We start from the raw sequence: 22,020 nt of genomic DNA on the forward strand, positions 1-22,020 counted from the left end.
GCTTCTGACTGGGGAGAGGCCCCAGCAGCCTGGCATCGTTTTTTTGGGGAAATGGCTGACTAGTTCTTTGACTGGGTGGGGCTGTTTTCCAGGCTGCACGAAAAGAGCCTCACCCCTGCTGCTCCGAGGCCGGGCTTCTCCCTGCAGAGCCTGGGTCAGCTCAGCTGGGATTCCAGGGCCGACCAATTTGGTCACGAGGGTTGCTCTAACTCACTGTTCGGGAAACTCAGCCCCGGAAAACAAAACTGTGTTGCGAGATTTCTTCATTCCTTGGTTTGCACACCATCAAATTACTCATGAGTTTAATGTAATTTGAGCTTTTCTCTCAGATGACACCCATGGCAAATACACAGAGGAGCCAAAATGCCTACTTTTTAGGCTTTGTCTTGATTTTTTTTCTTTTCATAGGCCATGTATCCCAAATCTTTATAAAAGAGAATAACAAAAACACATACAGATAAAACTGATATCCTTTTTCTTTTTTTTCTTTTCTTTTCTTCACCTTTTTTTTTTTTTTTGAGGCAGAGTCTCACTCTGTCACCCCGGCTGGAATGCAATGGCGTGATCATTACAGTCTCAATTACAGCAGCGATACATCACTGTAGCCTCGATCTCCTGGGCTCAAGCAATCCTCCCATCTCAGCCTCCCAAGGAGCTGCGACTACAGGTATGTGCCACACCTGGCTCATTCTTTTGATTTTTGGTAGAGACGAGGTCTCACTGTTTCCCAGGCTGATCTTGAACTCCTGAGCTCATGTAATCCACCCACCCTGGCCTCCCAAAGTGCTGGGATTACAGGCATGCGTCACTGTGCCCAGCCAAAACTGACATTCTTTTTGCCATCAGTATCCAATTAGAAAGAAAGCTTAATTCAGAAAAATGTTCTTGACTGTGTCCCTGAGCATGAGGAAGGCATAGGGAGGGGGAATGTTTATTCACCGCCGTAGTTAGTTCTTCCAGCCTGGGCAGTGGCGTGGTTCTGTGGGACTCTGTATCCTTCCAGCAGATAGGTACCTGCTGCTGCTTCTTTTTTTTTTTTTCAGAGACGGAGTCTCGCTCTGTTGCCCAGGCTGGAGTGCAGTGGCATGATCTTGGCTCACTGCAACCTCTGCCTCCCGGGTTCTAGCAATTCTCCTGCCTCAGCCTCCTGAGTGGGTGGAACTACAGGCGCATGCTGCCACGCCCGGCTAATATTTTGTATTTTAGTAGAGATGGGGTTTCACCATGTTGCCCAGGCTGGTCTCAAACTCCTGAAACCAGGAAATCCACCTGCCTCGGCCTCCCAGAGTGCTAGGATTACAGGTGTGAGTCACTGTGCCTGGCCAGTACCTGCTTCTTGGCCTTGGGATATATATGGTATATACTGAAGGCCTCCCTTGACCACTTCGCCTTGGGATATCTCGTGTGTGGCATCCGTGCCGTTTCTCTCCTCTGCACGTGGCAGACATTGTGAATGACATACAGGGCTCTCTCCGGTGTGGCTTCAGAATGCCTCTGGCCCAATACTCCAGAAAATTACCAACATCCATTTGTGTAGACAGAAGGAATAAATTCCAGTGGTCATCCTAGGGCTCAGGCTATCATGTGAGCCTGGATTTATGAGATGTTGGCAGCTACCTTGGGGCAGAGAATGAAGAGGACCTGTTCTCTCCTAAAACTCAAACCATTAACTGCTTCTCATATACTGGTTGACCTGGAAAACAGTTTTAGAAAGAGCAGTTGGTGAAACTGTTTATTGAAGTCATGCATTCCCAATTAGTTAGGCCATTGTCATTCCAAAGATAACACAAGTCAATGAGGTATGAGGTATTGCATCTCTGAGAAAGGAAAATTCACTCAGGCAGGAAGCAGACATCTGTGGTCATTTGGGATGCTGGCTGCTTAGGGCTCCCTCTGGGGACACTTCTGTCTTCTGGCACTTTTGCCAGATTGTAGATGAGCTGGTGGAGCTCCTGGCAGATAGAACATCTCTTCCAGGGCTGAGATTCCATAAGCAATAGGGGTAAATGGCTGGGCTAGAGAATGAGAGACAGGGAGAGACCCGGGACACAGCTGATTCCACTGCCCCTCCTGGCAGAACAGATATCCTGTGTACCATCACAGCTATGGGTGATGACAATGGCCCTTGTCCATGAGCAGCTCCCCTCAGCCTGCCAGGCCACTCCCCAGCTCTGACAATGCATTCACCGCTATGGGTGCAAAGAACCTGGACTGACATCCTTTTTTGAGGCACAGGCCAGTCTCGTACAAGGGTCTTTTCTGGCCACACATGCTTCAGCTCAGCCATCAGGTGAAATCAATTCACTTCAGATGTAAGATTTCCATGATGGCACTGTGGAAACCATCAGCCGCCTGCTCACCTTCCGTCTGCTTCCTCCTTCCTAACAGAACCCTGTCTCAGGGAGGACCCCGATAAGCCTCATGATCCTGCAGACCCGGGCTGCTGACCAGAGCCTGGCTCATTAATCCAGGCCAAGCGTCAGGGGGCCCCCGTCCAGGCAGCTGCCCCATAATGGGAATATTCAGGGCGAGAGAGTTTTGACCAGGGTTTCCCCACCATGCCTCATCCTTGCTTCGCTTTTCCCCCTCCATGGATGAGCAAGAAGCGGCCACCAGTTAGCCTGTTTCTGGCTTCCATGTTGTGGGCAGCTCCCTGTCCTAGCTGACAACCCAGGCTCAAGGTGTCAGAGGTGCCATTAGAGCCTTGTCAATCTGGAGGAGTTACAGGGACACTTGTGAAGTCCAGCAGAGGTTAGGAAGGAATGCATACGAGAAACGCTCTTTCTCCCAGTCCCTTCCTCCCCCAGTGACTTTAATCATACCTGCTTGCTCTCCAGTGAAGGGACAAACAGAGGGACATCAGTGTGTAGAAAAGTCCCCTCTTCCTGAGGCAAATATGCTGACTGCAAAAGGAAAAACATTGCCTGGCCAACATGCCTGCCTTGCTGGCCTGTTCTGTGTCTGTGACCAGGAATTTCAAGGAGGGGATTCTGCGTCAGGGGGGACCCTGTCCTCATGTGCTGGGAGATGCCAGCTCACAAGAGCCATATTCCCAGGTGTGCTCAGCCGTCTTCCTCTGCAGCCTGCAATTCTGCAGCATTCCAAGGACTGGGCTCTCATTCTCTTCACACCTGAAGCCATCTCCAGGAGAGATATAAGTGACATCACAATGGAGAGATAATGATAACTACTACTTATTAAGAGCTATATATTAATATTAACCATGTGCTCTGCATGGATCATCTACTCCTTCTGCGACACTGCAGAAAAAGTGGTATTGTGCCCAATTTACAGACAAGGAAAACTGAGGCCTATAGATACCCAGACACTCACCCAGGTACACAGAGCAGGAAGGAGAGCTCAATAGCTTCTGGGCCTTTTGGCTAAGATCAAGTGTAGCATCTGCTATCAGTTTAACATCTGATACTGAAGCAGTGTCATCTCACACTGAGGAAATCAAGGATGCGGACACACAAGAAGTGAGTTTAAGAGTGGAGGTTTAATAGGTGAGAGAAAGAGGAAAGAGAAAAGTGTTCTCTCCCGCAGCAAGAGAGGCTCCCAAGTGGGTCTTCCGGTTTCGTGGTGAAAGGCACAGGGTTTTACAGACCAGCTTGAGGAGATGGTGTCTGATTTACATAGGGTCCAAAGATTGGTTGGAGCAGGCAGGCCACTGACACAGCACAAAGCTGGCTGCCCCATCCTAATATTTTATTACGCAGATGGGTTCTCTACCTGGTTGGTGCCATGTGGCCTGTTCCTTTACTGCACACATGGTTGACAAAGAAGGGAACACGGAGCCTCCATGTTGCACATGCCTGATCGCCAGGTAGCCTTTTCCTATTGGCACAGCTGCCGGTATTCACCCGTGCGAGCTTCTAGCTTGCTTTTCTATGTCTGCAGCTTGATTTTTCGGGCTGCTCTTTGTTAGAAAAGAAATGATTTGGGGACTGCTTTTTATTAAAAGGGAAACCTTACCAAGGACTCTCTTACCCTCATTAACTGCCAAAATAATTTCTTTTTAGCTCCTGTATCAATACATCCTGTACTAGAGGACAATAATCAAATGAGTTTTTGGAGGAGGAGATGGGATCGGAGTGTGCTGAGAGTACTTCACACATTGAGGTATGCTGCAGTACCTCCAGGATTGGAGCATGCCCTTGGGATAAGTTAAACACGAAGTAGAACTTAGATTCCATCAGAGGCTGGTGTATCCGTACGGGGTACCCCTTTCGCTGGGCAGCACTGCTTTCCATATACCAGTGTCCATCCTGCCCGCCAGTCCCCCTCCAAGTCCTGCTCTTCCCTGGGGTCTGGCCTGGGCAGGGAGAGAGTGAAGCTGGCATTGATTAGTCTATTGGCTCCCGGTCTGCGCTCAGATCAAGAGGGTTGGGCCAATGTTTTAGGCAACACACGAAACCCTCATTCCCCCATGGGAACCAAAGGTCTCAACGTCATTTTAGAGTTAATGACACAGAAGCCCAGGGATGGAAATGGCCAGTTTTGAGCCTCTCAGGACAGCCGTGGGACCTTCTGCTCTTAACCTGGGGCCAGTGCTGGCTCTCAGACCAGTCCAGCCAGACCAGGGCCTGCTTTTCAGGGGATGCGGCCTTTGCCCGCCACCCTGCAGGTCCTGGAGGATGAGTGTGGCTCTAAGTTAACTGAATGTTGACAACAAAAAGTTTGCAAAATGGGCAGGTATTCCATTTGTAGCAACGCCTTGGGGACCCTAAGGAGATGGCCCCCACAGATGCTGTCGGGCTTTATCGAAGCACGTGGCTAAGTGAGAGAAGCTTTGAGCTCTGACCCAGTGTTTCAATCAAGGGCCAGTGGTACAACCGATAGCCCAGCACATGCCTGATGTTTTCTGAATCCTTTTTAGGGTCACTTACATCATAGAGCTGCCTCATCTACGCCTCTGCCACAACAACCCTGGGAGGGGCATCTTGACATGGAAAGAGTGCGGCTCAGGAAGACTGCGTGACTTACCCAAGGTCACATGGCCTGTAGGCAACTGAACCAGTCCTTGAATTCAGAGCTGCCTGAATCAAGCTCCCACATTTTCAACATGTGACCACACTCCTCCACGCTGAGGATGTTTCTGCTTGCAAACTGGTGTTTTTCTGGAAGAACAAAGAAGGCCATACCAGACAAATCTGACTTATAATGAAAAAACCACCTTATTCCATATGGGTAAGCCTGGGGACCAGGTGCCTGGACCTGTGAGGTGAGTGTGACTCCGGGGAGGAGAGGAACACAGCCAGGCTGCCTCACCTACCTCCCCTAGGCAGCAGCCCCCGAGTGGATCCACACAAACCGCAAGGACTTTTGGAATGGACTGAATTGTGTCCCCCACAAAATTCACAGGTTGAAGCCCTATCCACCAGTGTGACTGCATTAGGAAACAGGGTCTGTAAGGAGGTAATGAAAGTTAAAAGAGGCCAGGCTGGGAGCAGTGGCTCATGCCTGTAATTCCAGCACTTTGGGAGGCCGAGGTGGGTGAATCACTTGAGGTCATGAGTTCGAGACCAGCCTGGTCAGCATTGTGAAACCCTGTCTCTACTAAAAATACAAAAATTAGCTGGGCATGGTGGTATGTGCCTGTAGTCTCAGCTACTTGGGAGGCTGAGGCAGGAGAATCACTTGAACCCAGGAGGTGGAGATCGCACCACTGCACTCCAGCCTGGGTGACAGAGTGAAACTCCATCTCACACACACACACACACACACACACACACACACAAATGTTTAAAAGAGGTTCTAAGGATGAGGCCTTAATTCACTGGACTGGTGTTCTTAGAAGTAGGGGAAGAGACAGCAGAGCCCACTCTCTCTCTCCAGGTGCACAGAGAAAACTCTGCGTGAGGACACAGCAAGAAGGCGGCCATGTACACACTAGGAATGTTACAGGAAAGGGGTCCCGATCCAGACCCAAAGAGAGGGTCCCTGGATCTTGCACAAGAAAGATCTGTGGATCAAGGCAAGTCCATAGAGTAAAGTGAAAGCAAGTTTATTAGGAAAGTGAAGGAATAAAGAATGGCTATGCCATAGGCAGAGCAGCCCCGAGGGCTGCTGGTTGCCCATTTTTATGGTTATTTCTTCAAGATGTGCTAAACAAGGGGTGGATTATTCATGCCACCCCTTTTTAGACCATGTAGGGTAACTTCCTGATGTTGCCATGGCATTTGTAAACTGTCAGGGTGCCTGTGGGAGTGTAGCAGTGAGGACGACCAGAGGTCACTCTCGTGGCCATCTTGGTTTTGGTGGGATTTAGCCGGTTTCTTCACTGCAACCTGTTTTATCAGCAAGGTCTTTATAACCTGTATCTTGTGCCAACCTCCTGTCACATCCTGTGACTTAGAATGCCTTCACTGTCGGGGAATGCAGCCCAGTAGGTCTCTGCCTCATTTTGCCCAGCTCCTACTCAAGATGGAGTTGCTCTGGTTCACACACCTATGACAAAACTGCAAGGACTTTTGGAATGGACTGAATTGTGTCCCCCGCCAAATTCATAGGTTGAAGCCCTACCCCACAATGTGACAGTATTTGGAAATAAAGGTAAATATAAAAAGGTAATTAAGGTTAAGCGAGGCCCTAAAAATGAGGCTTTAATCCACTGAATTATCCTTAGAAGAAGAGAAAGAAGTCAGGAGCAATGGCTCATGCCTGTAATCCCAGCACTTTGGGAGGCTGAGGTGGGCAGATCATGAGATCAGGAGATAGAGACTATCCTGGCTAACATGGTGAAACCCTGTCTCTACAAAAACTACAAAAATTAGCTGGGCATGGTGGTGCGTGCCTGTAGTCCCAGCTACTCGGGAGGCTGAGGCAGGAGAATTGCTTGAACCCGGGAGGCAGAGGTTGCAGTGAACCGAGATTGCGCCACTGCACTCCAGCCCGGTGACAGAGTAAGACTCCGTCTCAAAAAAAAAAAAAAAAAAAAAAAGGAAAGAGACACTGGAGCGCGTGCTCTCTCTCTCTCTGCAGGTGCACAGAGAAAAGGCTGCATGAGGACACAGCAAGAAGGCAGCTGGGTACACACCAGGAAGAGAGCCCTCACCTGAAACCAACCCTGAGGGCACCTACAGGGCCCACAGACCTGTGAAAAGATCAATGTCTGTTTAAGCCACCCAATTTGTGGTATTTTGTTGTGCTATCTGAGCATATTAATACAGGTTTTTTTTTTTTTTTTTTTTTTTTTTTTTTTTTTCCCAGAGATCCTCAAAGCTCGCATTCCAACATAACACAGGAGTGAAAGCACAGGCTTTGAATTCAGGAAGGACTAAGATCTCAACCTGGCTTCCCATTCAGCAGGACCTTGGCTTTCATCTCTAGGATCCTGTTTCATAAGATTGATATGAAAATTAATTGAAGCAATGCATAGGAAATACGTGTCATGGTATGTGGAACATGTAAGGATATTACTATTATCCTTATTGTAATTGCCTTTGCAAAAAATTATATCAGTGACAAAATTATGGCTTTGGGGGAGATCTGATCTGGCCTTTTGCCTTTAGCCTTCAACTGCCCTTAATTATTCCTGGACTTAGGCTAAGCTAACTTTGGGAAACATTTAGTTTCTAGTTTAAATGATAATAGCCTTTCCACCAAATTCAACCACCTTTGTAAAGCTAATGAGAGGCCACCAGGCTAGGAGGATAGAGGAACCTGAATTTGGCTAAGGTGGAGACATAAACAATTGCCAGCCATTATTCCGGAGGTCACAAGATATGCAGTTTCCCCAATTATTCCTGCAGATAACATCACTACTGTAGGTTAAGATTGGTCTTTTGAGATATCTTTTCAGGTTTTCTGCATGTCTCACACTGATAATGGCTCCACTTGGATTCCCCAAGGGCTCCTGTGGTCCTACCTAGAAGCGACTCAGCTCAGGAGGACCATTTCCTACACCCCTCTGATGGCACCCCCAACCAATTGGCAGCAAGCACGCATTGCCTAGGCACCCCCACCCCTTTCTGCAAACTACCTTTGAAAAACCCTAGCCCCCGAATTCTTGGGGAGACTGATTTGAGTAATAATAAGAACCCAGTCTCCCGTTCAGCTGTCTCTGTGTGAATTAAACTCTTTCTCCATTGCAATTCCCCTGCCTTAATAAATAGGCTCTATCTGGGCAGCAGGCAAGAAGAGTCCATTGGGTAGTTACATTATGAGGTTCTCTTTACTCTGATGGAGCTGGCAGATGGTACTTGAGTTCAACTGCTCTGAGTTTTTCTAGCTGTGGTCCATTGTTCCAAAGCACACATCCTGACTCTAGGGTGTCACTGGGGTCTGGTACAGGTAGTTAGGCATGAGCAGGGCAGGAGAGGGCTCTCCCCTACCCACCAGGAATGTCAGGTGATGGTCTTAGGTGATGGTGTGACAATGATCACACTGCCGTTCTAAAAGTGATTATTCGGCACCCTACGCCAGGGAGAGACAATCTCCTGAAGAGCCACAGCTGTTAACGTTAAAGTGTTAATTTAATGCAGGTGCCAGGGAGAAGCAAAAATGGCTTCCAGTAAAGTCTCAGTTATTGGGCTAGTGAGCTCAGGCATGCGTGTTAAGCCACAAAATGGTGGAATATGACTTTCCGGGGGCCTCCACCGGAAAAGGGAGCGTGCCGCCTACCACTTCCTAAACCCACTGCGCGTGCTCACTTCCCAGGCGTCAGGACCCCTCTCTGCATGTGGGCATCCCACCCTAAAGGAAGAATTATGGGAAAGGGCTGCAAAATGCCAGAGGTGGGCCAGGCTATAAAGTCCAAGGATCAAATTTAAATGCCGCACTTGTTCTTCAAGTTGCCAGCTTGAGACGCTTGCAAGTAAGTGTACTTTCCTTTCTTTCCTGCTCTCTCTTGCTCTGAAACTTGCCTGGGTCTCTTTTTCTGCCTTGTGCCCCTCAGTCGAATTCTTTCTTCTGAGGAGGCAAGAACTGAGGTTGGTGCAGACCTGTATGGATTCACTGCCAGTAACTCGGACACCTTCCACCAGTAACAGGGTGAGTCCACGGGGGCTTCGTGGCCTATTTATAGCATATAACAAGTTTGTGAATTGTCACCCATCAGCCTGCAACGATGCTACACAGGCTAACCAACACATCATGTTCCTTTGCTTTTGGCTAGAATTAAACAGCGTCACCATGGAAACACTGCTTATCTCTAATGACCAGAAGCTGAGATCAATGGATATTCATGTCCTTGATTTATAAGAATATTGGAGCATAAAATACCTATTATCTTATCATAGATCCTACAGGACCCATGAGGAGAAAAGAAAGAAAAGCAGTCCTATGTAAACCAAAAATAAAACTCAAAGCTCCCCCCTCCCCACTTCAAGTTGTCCCACCCGGATGGAACCAGTATCAATCTTACATGTATTGATTGATGTATTGTGTCTCCCCAAAACGTATAAAAGCAAGCTGTACCCCGACCCCCTTGGGCACATGTTGTCAGGCCCTCCTGAGGCTGTGTTAACGGGCATGTCCTTAACCTTTGGCAAAATCAACTTTCTCAATTGACTGAGACCCGTCTCAGATATTTTGGGTTCACACCAAGTAGGTGAAAAGGTCAGGCACCCTGGCTGAAATTGCTGCACTAGTTTTGGGTATTTTTCTCCCAGAAATTTTGTAGCAATAATGCACTATAGTGTTCAAGACCTGCTTGCTTTTTAATTATCTATGGCTTAAGCATGTACTATTCTTCTGCTACTCTGCTCTGATTTGCCTAAAACCAAGGCATGTAGAGAAGCTGTGAAGGCGTTCCTCACCTGCCATCGCGTGTCTGTGCATCGGCTCCACACCTGATGAGTACGTGGTCCTCACACTGCTGGGTGGCAGCACAGAGCCGGAGGTGTCTTTAGTGACATGTTGTTGTGTTGCCTTTTATGTGCAGGGCATAATCGATGAACTGGATTTGTCACATTCAATAGCCCCAGGAAAAGCTTTGTCCTGGATGCCTGCAGGGCTGCATGTCACAGGGAGGAGAGGAGCCATTTCTACCCTCTCTCTGATACTTCGGCATCCAGGGTCTCACTGACCCTGTGGCCAATTCCTGGAGATAGTAAACAACTCACCCAGGATGTACCTTTCTTATTCAAAGGAACTCATCCAGCACCCGCACCCCCAACCACCTCTTTCATTGGTCCTCACGCTCCAGGCCACCATTCACCTGCCCTTATCATCTCAGAGCTGGGTGCCAGACTGCTAGGAACAGCCCCTATGCCCACGGTGTGCTGAAATTATTCACTGTCCAGCCCTCAGCCTGCTGCCGCTGCCTGGCCCACACCTTCCTACAGAAGGCACAATAAATGTTCTTCTTCACACCTCACCCACCCATCCCCATGCATTGCGACCAACCTGGTGCATCCCTGTGTGGTCCTGCCTGGTGTGCCCTGTCTCCTGTGTAAACCAAAAATAAAATTAAAAGCCCCACAACCGACTAAATGGATCTCTTCCCTCAGCCAAGGAAATTCCAAAGTCAACCTGAAAAACGAGTTCAGGTCACGAAGCAGAGGTCAGCTATGCCTCTCTATCCCCTCCTCCCTTTGAAATTCAGGCACAGCTGACCAGCATTAACATTAAAATGAGATCTTAAGACGGATAGAACAGACTCTAGCAATAAGATACCATATTCTAACATCACTCTAGTATAGCATCACATGACAGATGGCAGGCCCTGAAAGAAATCAAAGTATTTTATCCCAAAATATATTTCTTTGACATATTTTTATTTTTATTTCTTTATTGATTTTTATAGATAGTGTCTCGCTATGTTGCCCAGGCTGGTTTCAAACTCCTGGGCTCAAGCAATCCTGCCTCAGCCTCCTGAAGTGCTGGGATTACAGGTGTGAGCCACTGCATCCAGCGTCTTTGACATATTTTGAAACGGCCCTGCAGAGCTACCTCTCGTAGGGAAAATCTACATTCTCTAGAAAATCCCCTTCCCTTTCTAGGTCTTTTCCTGATCCAAGAGAGATTAAGAATCTGGCACCTTTTTAGGTTTCATAAGAGATGTTTCCCATCTATTCTCTCTGAAGCCTGCTACCCAGAGGCTTCAACTACATAATAAGGCGCCCCCTCTTATTTTTGCTCCTTGACCTCTTATTTTTGTGCCCCAATCCCTTAGTTCTGCGCCCCGATCCCTTTCCCGCTTTTCTGGAGGACAAGGACCCCCGAACTCCTTCTCTTTGTATCTCTACTCTCTGTTTTATCTGGGCTTGCCTCCTTCACTATGGGCAACCTTCCACCCTCCATTCCTCCTTCTTCTCCCTTAGCCTGTGTTCTCAAGAACTTAAAACCTCTTCAACTCACACCTGACCTAAAACCTAAATGCCTTATCTTCTGCAACACCGCTTGGCCCCAATGCAAACTTGACAATGGCTCTAAATAGCCAGAAAACAGCACTTTAGATTTTTCCATCCTACAAGATCTAAATAATTGTCGTAAAATGGGCAAACGGTCTGAGGTGCCTGACGTCCAGGCATTCTTTTACACATTGGTCGCTCCCTAGTCTCTGTTCCCAAAGCAACTCGTCCCAAATCTTCCTCTTTCCCTCCCACCTGTCCCCTTAGCCCCAACCCCAAGCGTCGCTGAGTCTTTCTAATCTTCCTTTCTACAGACCCATCTGACCTCTCCCCTCCTTGCCAGGCCGAGCTAGGTCCCAATTTTTCCTCAGCCTCCGCTCCCCCACCCTGTAATCCTTTTATCACTTCCCCTCCTCACACCCGGTCTGGCTTACAGTTTCTGGCTTACAGTTTCCTTCCGCGACTAGCCCTCCCCCACCTGCCCAGAAATTTCCTCTTAAAAAAGTGGCTACAGCTAAAGGCATAGTCAAGGTTAATGTTCCTTTTTCTTTATCCAACCTCTTCCAAATGAGCGTTTAGGCTCTTTTTCATCAAATATAAAAAACCCAGCCCAGTTCATGGCCCGTTTAGCAGCAACCCTGAGACACTTTTCAGCCCTAGGCCCTGAAAGGTCAGAAAGCGGTCTTATTCTCAATATGCATTTTATTTTATTACTCAATCTGCTCCTGACATTAAATAAAACTCCAAAAATTAAATTCCAGCCCTCAAACCCCACAACAGGACTTAATGAACCTCGCCTTCAAGGTGTACAATAATAGAGTAGAGGCAGCCAAGTAGCAACTTATTTTGAGTTGCAATTCCTTGTCTCCACTGTGAGACAACCCCAGCCACATCTCCAGCACACAACTCCAAACACCTGAACTGCAGCTGCCAGGGGTTCCTAAAGAACCTCCTCCCCAAGGAGCTTGCTACAAGTGCTGGAAATCTGGCCACTGGGCCAAGGAATGCTCGCAGCCCGTGATTCCTTCTAAGCCATGTCCCATCTGTGCGGGACCCCACTGGAAATCGGACTGTTCAACTCGCCCGGCAGCCACTCCCAGAGCTCCTGGCGCTCTGGCCCAAGGCTCGGACTGACTCCTTCCCAGATCTTCTTGGCTTAGCGGCTGAAGACTGACGCTGCCCCATCGCCTCGGAAGCCTCCTAGACCATCACAGATGCGTTGGGTAACTCTTACAGTGGAGGGTAAGTCCGTCCCCTTCTTAATCAATATGGAGGCTACTCACTCCACATTACCTTCTTTTCAAGGGCCTGCTTCCCTTGCCTCCATAACTGTTGTGGGTGTTGATGGCCGGGCTTCCAAACCTCTTAAAACTCCCCAACTCTGGTGCCAATTTGGACAGCATTCTCTTATGCATTCCTTTTTAGTTATCCTCACCTGCCCCGTTCCCTTATTAGCCCAAGACATTTTAACTAAATTATCTGCTTCCCTAACTATTCCTAGGCTACAGCCACACCTCATTGCTGCCTTTTCCCCCAGTTCAAAGCCTCCTTTGTGTCTTCCCCTTGTATCTCCCCACCTCTACTCCCACAAGTATAGGATACCTCTACTCCCTCCTTGGTGACTGATCATACACCCCTTACCATCTCATTAAAACCTAATCACCCCTACCCCGCTCAATGCCAATATCCTATTCCACAGCACGCTTTAAAAGGATTAAGGCCTGTTATCACTCACCTGTTATAGCATGGCCTTTTAAAGCCTATAAACTCCCCTTACAATTCCCCCATTTTACCTGTCCTAAAACCAGACAAGCCCTACAGGTTAATTCAAGATCTCTGCACCTTATCAACCAAATTGTCTTGTCTATCCACCCTGTGGTGCCAAACCCATATCCTCTCCTATCCTCAATACCTCCCTCCACAACCCATTATTCTGTTCTGGATCTCAAACATGCTTTCTTTACTATTCCTTTACACCCTTCATCCCAGCCTCTCTTTGCTTTCACTTGGACTGACCCTGACACCCATCACCATCAGGCCCAGCAAATTACCTAGGGTGTACTGCTGCAAGGCCTCACGGACAGCCCCCATTACTTCAGTCAAGCCCAAATTTCTTCCTCGTCTGTTACCTATCTCGGCATAATTCTCATAAATACACACTTACTCTCTCTGCTGATCGTGTCCGGCTAATCTCCCAAACCCCAATCCCTTCTACAAAACAACAACTGCTTTCCTTCCTAGGCATGGTTAGTGTGATCAGAATTCTTACACAAGATCCGGGACTGTGTCCTGTAGCCTTTCTGTCCAAACAACTTAACCTTACTGTTTTAGCCTAGCCCTCGTGTCTGCGCGCAGTGGCTACCACTGCTTTAATACTGTTAGAGGCCCTAAAAATCACAAACTATGCTCAACTCTCTACAGTTCTCATAACTTCCAAAATCTATTTTCTTCCCCCAACCATCGCTCAGGACAATGCTTATGCTGATAAGTTAGATAAAAAAGCAGCTAGTTTTCCAAATTCTATCCCTCACGGCAGTTTTCCTCCTTCACATTGGCCACTTCCACCTATCAATCTCTTCCCACACAAGGCAAATGGTTAAAATATCTCCTTCTAGCCTCACAGGCCCATTCTATTCTGTCATCATTTCATAGCCTCTTCTATGTAGATTACAAACCACTGGCCTATCTCTTAGAACCTCTCATTTCCTTTCCATCCTAGAAATCTCTCCTCAAGGAGATCACTTCTCAGTGTTCCATCTGCTATTCTACTGCCCCTCAGGGATGGTTCAGGCCCCCTCCCTTTCCTACACACCAAGCTCGGGGATTTGCCCCTGCCCAGGACTGGCAAATTGACTTTACTCACATGTCAGAAAACTAAAATACCTCTTGGTCTAGGTAGACACTTTCACTGGATAAGTAGAGGCCTCTCCCACAGGGTCTGAGAAGGCCACCACGGTCATTTCTTCCCTTCTGTCAGACACAATTCCTCGGTTTGGCCTTCCTACCTCTATACAGCCTTTACTAGTCAAATCACCCAAGCAGTTTCTCAGGCTCTTGGTATTCAGTGAAACCTTTATATCCTTTACCTTTCTCAATCTTCAGGAAAGGCAGAACGGACTAATGGTCTTTTAAAAACACACCTCACCAAGCTCAGTCACCAACTTACAAAGGACTAAACAATACTTCTACCACTTTCCCTTCTCAGAATTCAGGCCTGTCCTCGGAATGCTACAAGTTCCAGCCCATTTGAGCACCTTTGTGGACACTCCTTTTTATTAAGTCCCAGTCTCATTCCAGACACCAGACCAACTTAGACTGCACCCCAAAACACTTTCATCCCTACTGTCTTCTGTCTAGTCATACTCCTCTTCACCGTTCTCAACTACTCATAAATGCCCTGCTCGTGTTTACACTGCCGGTTTACACTGTTTCTCCAAGCCATCACAGCTGGTATCTCCTAGTGCTATCCCAAACCGCCACTCTAAATTCCCTCTTAAAGTAAACAAATAATCTTTGCTAGCAAGGCTATGCTGAGCCTCCTTAAGCACTCTAATCAGATGTCTCCCAATTCTTAGTCCTTTAATACCTGTTTTCTCTCCTTTTCTTATTCAGACCTTGTGTCTTCCGTTTAGTTTTTCAATTCATACAAAACCACATCCAGGCCGTCACCAATCGTTCTATACGACAAATGGTTCTTCTAACGACCCCACAATGTCACCCCTGACCACAAAATCTCCCTTCAGCTTCATCTCTCCCACTCTAGGTTCCCACGCCGCCCCTAATCCCGCTTGAAGCAGCCCCGAGAAACATCGCCCATTCTCTCTCCATAGCACCCCCCAAAAAATTTTCACTGCCCCAACACTTCACACCATTTTGTTTTATTTTTCTCATTAATATAAGAAGGCAGGAATGTCAGGCCTCTGAGCCCAAGCCAAGCCATCACATTCCCTGTGACTTGCACGTATACGTCCAGATGGCCTGAAGTAACTGAAGAATCACAAAAGAAGTGCAAATGCCCTGCTTTGCCTTAACCGATGACATTCCACCGCAAAATAAGTGAAAATGGCCGGTCCTTGCCTTAAGTGATATTATCTTGTGAAATTCCTTTTCCTGGCTCATCCTGGCTCAAAAAGTTCCCCCACTGAGCACCTTGTAACCCCCACTCCTGCCCACCAGAAAACAACCCCCATTTGACTGTAATTTTCCTTTACCTACCCAAATCCTATAAAACGGCCCCACCCCTATCTCCCTTTGCTGACTCTCTTTTCGGACTCAGCCACCTGCACCCAGGTGACATAAACAGTCATGTTGCTCACACAAAGCCTGTTTGGTGGTCTCTTCACACGGACGTGTGTGACAGTAAGAACCTTGGTCTCTACAACCTCTCATTTTAACCCAGAGACTCCCTTCTATTGATTCCAATTCTTTAGATAATAACTCTTTCTGAAACCACCTTTGCAAAATTATAACTGAGGAAATTATGACAGTGAAAGAAATCAGACCTAACCGACTCCATCTTGCTTCTAACCTTTAAGCTGTTTTTGTTTATTGCTGAGCATAGACCAAACTAACTTTGGGAAGGAATTCAGTTCATGGTTTGACTCTGAAACAAAATTGATAGCAGCCCTTTCCTGAAAAGACCCCCTTCTTTCCTGGGGACCGGTCTGCCTTTGCAGGACTAACAAATTAGCTACAAGATAGAAATCATAGTTTAGGGGTCATGCAGCCTCTGGCTCCAAGAGTCTGAATCTCCCCAAATCGCTCTTGGGGATAACATCACTATTGTAAAACCTAAGATCAGTGCTTGAGATATTTTGCAGCCCCTGTACTCACTTGATGGATCAGCTGACACCACCCAGACCAGTAATGTGGCTCAACCAGTTCTGCCATCCCACCCAGGAACAGAAAATGGCAAGAAAAACTCACTTCAACTCCTTATGATTCCATCTCCAACCTGACCAATCAGCACTCCCCACTTCCCAAGCCTCTACCTGCCAAATTATCTTTAAAAACTCTGATCACCAAATGCTCAGAGAGACTGATTTGAGTAATAATAAAACTCTAGTCTCCTGCAAGCTGGCTCTGCATGAATTACTCTTTCTCTATTGCAATTCCCCTGTCTTAATAAATTGGCTCTGTCTAGGCAGCAGGCAAGACGAACCTATTGGGAGGTTACATTTCAACCAACTGTCAATCAGAAAATCTTGGAATCCACCTGGAAGTCCTCCCCACCCCACACTGTGACTGCTTCAAGTTGTCCTGCCTTCCTGAACCAAACTACCAATCTACACCTTACACATATTGATTGATGCCTGGGTTTAACTTCTGTCCCCCTAAAATGCATGAAACCAAGCTGTAACCCAACCACCTTGGGCACATGTTCTCAGGACCTCTTGAGACTGTGCCTTGGGCCTTGGTCACTGATATTTGGCTCAGAATAACTCTCTTTAAATATTTTGCAGAGTTCAACTCTTTTCATTGACACCTGCTTCCAGGGAACTGTGAGTAAACACTTCTTCATCCATGACAGTCATTTTTATACCTGCATATCTTCCCATACCTGATTTTAAAAAAATCCTTAGGACCTTTAAACCTCCAGGAGCTCCAAAGTTCAGTTCAGACACGCCAGTCCTTGGCCAGGCTATGCAGGGTCTACACAGCCTCTGCTTGCCGATTCCAGATGGCAACAACAGTTCTGAAAGGAGCAGCAACTCCTGGGAGAGTGTGCTGTTCACAGTCCAGGTGAAAGGTGCTCTGGAGCTGTGCTAAGACCCTTTCCTTCATGTGCCCAGGCTTGTAGACAACGCACATTCGAGAGGGCTCAACAGAAGCCATAAGCGGGGATGGAGGCAAGTTTTAAGGCCTCCCTGTCTCCATCTAGACTCAGATGAGGGCTTGTGAAAAAACAACAATGTACTTTGTATTCCTTCATTTCCTTTCATATGTTTATTCATCCATTCTTTCAAATATATGTTGAGTATCTATCATGTACCAGGCACTTCATCAGGAACTGGAGGTCCACAGATTAATAGGAGACCATCTCTGCTCTTGCAGAACCACAGGTTGGTTAGTGGAGGTGGCCATGACAAAAGCAAAGAAAAAGTAAACTCTCTATGAATATAGGCTCTAATAAAGGAATGTTCCAGGGAACCAGTGGAAGAAAGGATTTCCGAGAGTGAGAGGGAGTGACTAGGGAGGATGTCAAAAGGTATGAAGGTTTCAGCTGGGTCTTGAGGGATGAGTAGGAGTTTGTCAGGCACATCAGGAGGAGGTGTTCAAGGGTGTGTGGATGGAGCCAAGTATTTGGAGTGCCAGAGAGGGCATGAGGCTGGAGAAGTAGGATTTATATGTTGTCTCAGTTTCTATTGCTATGTAACAAGTCATCTCAAAAATTACTGGCATAAAATAACTATGATTTATTATATCTCAAATTTCTGCAAACTGGCTGGGCTTGCAGGGGAGGTTCTTCTGCTCTGTGGGGTGTTGGCTAGAGCCACTGCTCCATAGGTGTTGATAGCATTCATCTGGGACCTCAGTTGGCCACTCACGTGGCCTCACTCATGTGTCTGGTGCCTCAGCCGGAGTGGCTGGATTGGCTGGGGACCTGCTGGGGCCTTGTTCCATCAGCCTCTCAGGAGGTGGCTCAGGGCTCCAAGAGAAATAAAGCAGAGTTGCTGAGCCCCTTAAGCTCGAGTTCAGAGCTGGCCCAGCATCCCTTCTGCTGTACTGTTGTTCCTGGACAGAATGAGGTCGGGCTGCCTGTTCTCACAGTCTAATAATGAGATGTAGACAGACTGGGAAAGAAAGGAGTTTATATTTGTGCAGCCAGTTACAGGGAGAAGGTTGGAGTACCTCACCAGACCAACTCAAAGTTACAAGTTTTTTTCCTAATGCTTATATTTATTTTAAGTTCCATGCTATGTGTGGAATTGCACCTACAAATAGGAGTGTTTCATTCAATCTATATCTAATCTTTATTTTTATTTTCTTTTTAGATGGAGTCTCGCTCCATCACCTAGGTTGGAGTGCAGTGGCACCATCTTGGCTCACTGCAGCCTCTGCCTCCCGGGCTCAAGCCATTCTCCTACCTCAGCCTCCTGAGTAGCTGAGATTACAGGCACCTGCCACCACACCTGGCTAATTTTTGTATTTTTAGTAGAGACGGGGTTTCTCCATGTTGGTCAGGCTAGTCTTGAACTCCTGATCTCAGGTGATCCACCCAACTCAGTCTCCCAAAGTGCTGGGATTACAGATGAAAGCCACTGCACCCAGCCTAGATCTAATCTTTAATTAGGGTCTAGGGTCTGGAAAGCTTTCTCTAGAGTCTTGGAAACTTTCTTAATCTTCAGTGGGTCCTGGTACGAGGTGCATATATAAAAATGCTATTATTATTTGATCAGACTTTAGGATTTGAGAAAACCCAGGTGGGTCTTCATTTTGTTTTCACATTCCAGCCTTCATACTCAGGCACCAGTTTCTCCAGTTCTTTAATGTTTAACTTAAGCATTCAAAGAATTAGTGGAAACTGAGTGTTCTGGTTGCTAATGGAAACCTGGCCTGCCACACTGTGCTGGTCAAAGCAAGTCACAGGCCAGCTCGGATTCAAAGAGAGCTGAAGATTCAAGCTTTGAATCCAGCTTGGATTCAAAGAGGCACGCTTGTGTTGTGTTGAGTGGCTGAGGTGGTGTTGCTCTGTCACTGCAGCCGAGGAAGCTCATGCCGGTGCTTGTGGGCTGACTGAGGTGGGAGTGGGCACGGGAAGGGGGCACAGGCCGCAGAGCTTTGCGGAGGCAGAAGGAGCCCTGTGGCTGACAGCATGGGGGCCAGGGGAGGTGCACAGGATGGCCATGCCAGACCCAGGGTTTGGCAACGGCTCTGAAAGCCCCTGTTCTTCGCCTCGGCCTTTGCCAGCCCTTGTTAGATGCCAAGTGGTGGTATTGCCTGACTTGTCTACTCAGAGCTAGCATTACACCAAGGCCTCTGTGCACAGGGGAAGTGCAGTGGACCATTGCTCTGTCCGGTCCACCCTGACTTTCTACTGGCAACCTGCCTGTCCCGCTCTTGCTCCATGAGGTTTGACAGGGCTGACTCCTCACTCTGCAGCAGGTGGGGGTGCTTAGGTCTGGAGCAGCAGATCGCCCAGTATCCTCCGAGCTCCCGGGATTGGTTCTGGGCTGGGCAGGTGACCCAAGCAGGTCTCGTGAGATTGGGTTGCAGGACTTGGCGCACGGAGGGAGGAACCCTCCCGTTCTCTTTCACTGGGGTCACTTGCCTGGGAGGACAAAAACTTGGAACTGTCGGTGCCTATTTTGTCATTCTGAAGGCTGAGATCTGAATGGGAAGCCAACCAGGAGGAGCACAGTGCTGAGAGGTGGAAAGAGAAAGATGGAAAGAGCGAGTCCTTCTGACATAGATGGGGCCCTGGACCACGCCGGATCTGATTATAGATTATCCTTGTGAAGCAGTGAACCCTCTTATTTTGCTTAAGCTACTTTGAGTTGGGTTTCTTTCTGTCACTTGCACCCAAGCAAGTGCTAACTGAAGTCCTGGCGAATATGTTTACTTCCTTTCTGTGCCAATGCACTGGAGAGAGGAATTGCAAATTCTGGGGAATATGGGGCTCAGTACTGCACTGTTGGCTCCTTCCTCATTTTTCCATGTCTAAAGTTGTCTTCTGCACACCCTTGGGGTGGGATTAGCCCAGTGGAATATATTGGAATCATGGTAAAACCTTTCCAAGGTCCAGTTTCTTCACTCCAACTTTTCAGTTACCCTCCACAACCACTGTATCATCTTTTAAAGTTGGCAGTTGAAGACCACAGAATAAAATGTTCCTCAATACTTGTTCGCTGCTAGTGAATATGAATGCAGGGCCCCCGAGAGCAGAAACTACCACTGGACATGAAGGGAAGAACACAGCAGCATAGGGTAAGAAGAGTGCTCTACCTGGGACTCAAGGAAAAGCCAGTTGTTTATAAGAGAGATTGCATTTTGGTAACTGCAAAGGTTCTAGAAAAGCTGTTCTAAGGAGATGCATAGGGCAGGAAGGCCTTTCTTTCCTTGCTCAATCTTGAGGCAGATCACACACGAAGGGCATCAAACCATTAAGCCTTGGGTATATTTACTTCTTCCCGGTTAAGCAGTAGAACGTTTCCTGTATTTTTCAAGCACATTTTCTCTTAAGATCCCCTGAAGTCCTTCCGAACCAGTGGGGTGTGTGCAGCCCTAAATAGGGCTTTTACTCGGCAAAGGAAACTAAGCCACTGACACTAGGTCTAAAATAGCCCCAGCCAGGATATCCTGAACTGATTTTTCTGACTGCCAGCTCACACTGGCGATGGCCTTTACCATGACATCTTAACAGCCCTATCTGCAGACAGGAACAGGCACTAATAAAGTGGGAAAGAGAGCCTGCCAGTGCTGCCCGAGGCCAGGATGGGTGCCAGCCCATCCCATGGGACAGTCACACTTGTTATGACTTTTCATGGGTGAGGCACATGGGAATGTCCTTAGTTGGTTTCACGATTCATCCTTGGTGTATATATATTTGCTTTAATCATTAATGTCATATCATTACTTTCTTGACGATGTGGCCAGTGTTTCTTGTTTTTAAATTAAAATATTTTTAGAGCAGTTTTAGGTTCACAACAAAATGGAGTGGAAATCACAGAGAGTTCCCATACATCCCCTGCTGGGACTCTCACAGCCTCCCCACCATCCACGTCCTGCACCAAGTGGCATATTTGTTACACTGATGACCCTACATGGACACATCATCATCGCCCAAAGTCCACAGTTTACATCAGGATTCACTCTTGGTGTTATACAAATGTATGACATGTGTACACCACTGCAGTGTCATACAGAGTAGTTTCACTGTCCTAGAATTCCTCTGTGCCTGTCTATTCACCCCTCTGTCCCTACAACCCCTGGCAACCACTGATCTTTTTATTGTCACCATAATTTTGCCTTTTCCAGAATGTTATGTAGTTGGACTCATACAGTAGGTAACCTTTTCAGACAGGCTCCTTTCACTCAGTAATATGCATTTAAGTTTCCTCCATGTCTTTTCATGGCTTGAAAGCTCATTTCTTTTTAGCACTGAACAATCTCATCATTTAGTTGTATCACAGGTTATTTATCCACTCACCTACAGAAGGACATCTTGGTTGCTCCTAAGTTTTGCCAATTATGAACAAAGCTGCTATAAACATCCGTGTGCAGGTTTTTGTGCGGACAGAAGTTTTCAGTTCATTTGGGTAAATATCAAGGAGCGCGACTGCTGGATCATATGTTAAGAATATGTTTTGTCTTGTAGGAAACTGACAAACTGTCTTCCGAAGTGGCAGTACCATTTTGCATTCCCACCAGCAATGAATGAGAGTTCCTATTGGTCCACACCCTCACCAGCATTTGTGGTGTTGGTGTTTTGGATTTTAGCCTTTCTGTTAGGTGTGTAGTGACCAGTGTTTCTTCATAATTATATTTTGGACATTATTTCAAGTATTGACTTTGGATGTTGCGGTTCTATCATCTTGAATAAATGAAAAGTGTAACAAAACCAACTCATACATTCATCATTCACTTACTGATTAAAAAAATACTTTGAGTGGCTATTATGTGCCAGGAATGGGAGATTCTCAGATAAAAATTCTCTCTACCCTTGAAAAGCTCAGAGGCTACTGGAGGAGGAGGACAGGAGAATGGGTTGACACTGAGAGTG

The 22,020-nt window shown here is 47.2% G+C and overlaps 2 long non-coding RNA genes and 1 pseudogene across 5 annotated transcripts; all 3 read left to right on the forward strand.

The window, feature by feature from the left end:
- Positions 1-248: 248 nt before the first annotated feature.
- On the forward strand, positions 249-7,192 carry LOC119625092 (uncharacterized). Of its 3 annotated transcripts, none has more exons than XR_012095001.1 (4): positions 250-667; positions 4,023-4,122; positions 4,880-5,224; positions 6,985-7,192. It is a non-coding gene; the product is annotated as an uncharacterized lncRNA (long non-coding RNA). The 3 variants fall into 3 exon arrangements; XR_012095002.1 differs by lacking the exon at positions 6,985-7,192 and adding an exon at positions 5,839-6,948; XR_005241220.2 differs by lacking the exon at positions 6,985-7,192 and having other exon boundaries at positions 249-667; positions 4,880-6,948.
- On the forward strand, positions 3,364-3,460 carry LOC119625583 (U2 spliceosomal RNA; annotated as a pseudogene).
- Positions 7,193-7,198: 6 nt separating the features above from the next.
- On the forward strand, positions 7,199-21,816 carry LOC119625091 (uncharacterized). 2 transcript variants are annotated; one of them, XR_005241219.2, is made up of 4 exons: positions 7,199-7,396; positions 8,662-8,818; positions 8,919-8,994; positions 9,887-21,816. It is a non-coding gene; the product is annotated as an uncharacterized lncRNA (long non-coding RNA). The 2 variants fall into 2 exon arrangements; XR_005241218.2 differs by having other exon boundaries at positions 8,922-8,994.
- The last annotated feature ends 204 nt before the right edge of the window (positions 21,817-22,020 follow it).

This window comes from Chlorocebus sabaeus, chromosome 13 (genome assembly GCF_047675955.1).
Source record: "Chlorocebus sabaeus isolate Y175 chromosome 13, mChlSab1.0.hap1, whole genome shotgun sequence".
Lineage (NCBI taxonomy): Eukaryota > Metazoa > Chordata > Mammalia > Primates > Cercopithecidae > Chlorocebus > Chlorocebus sabaeus.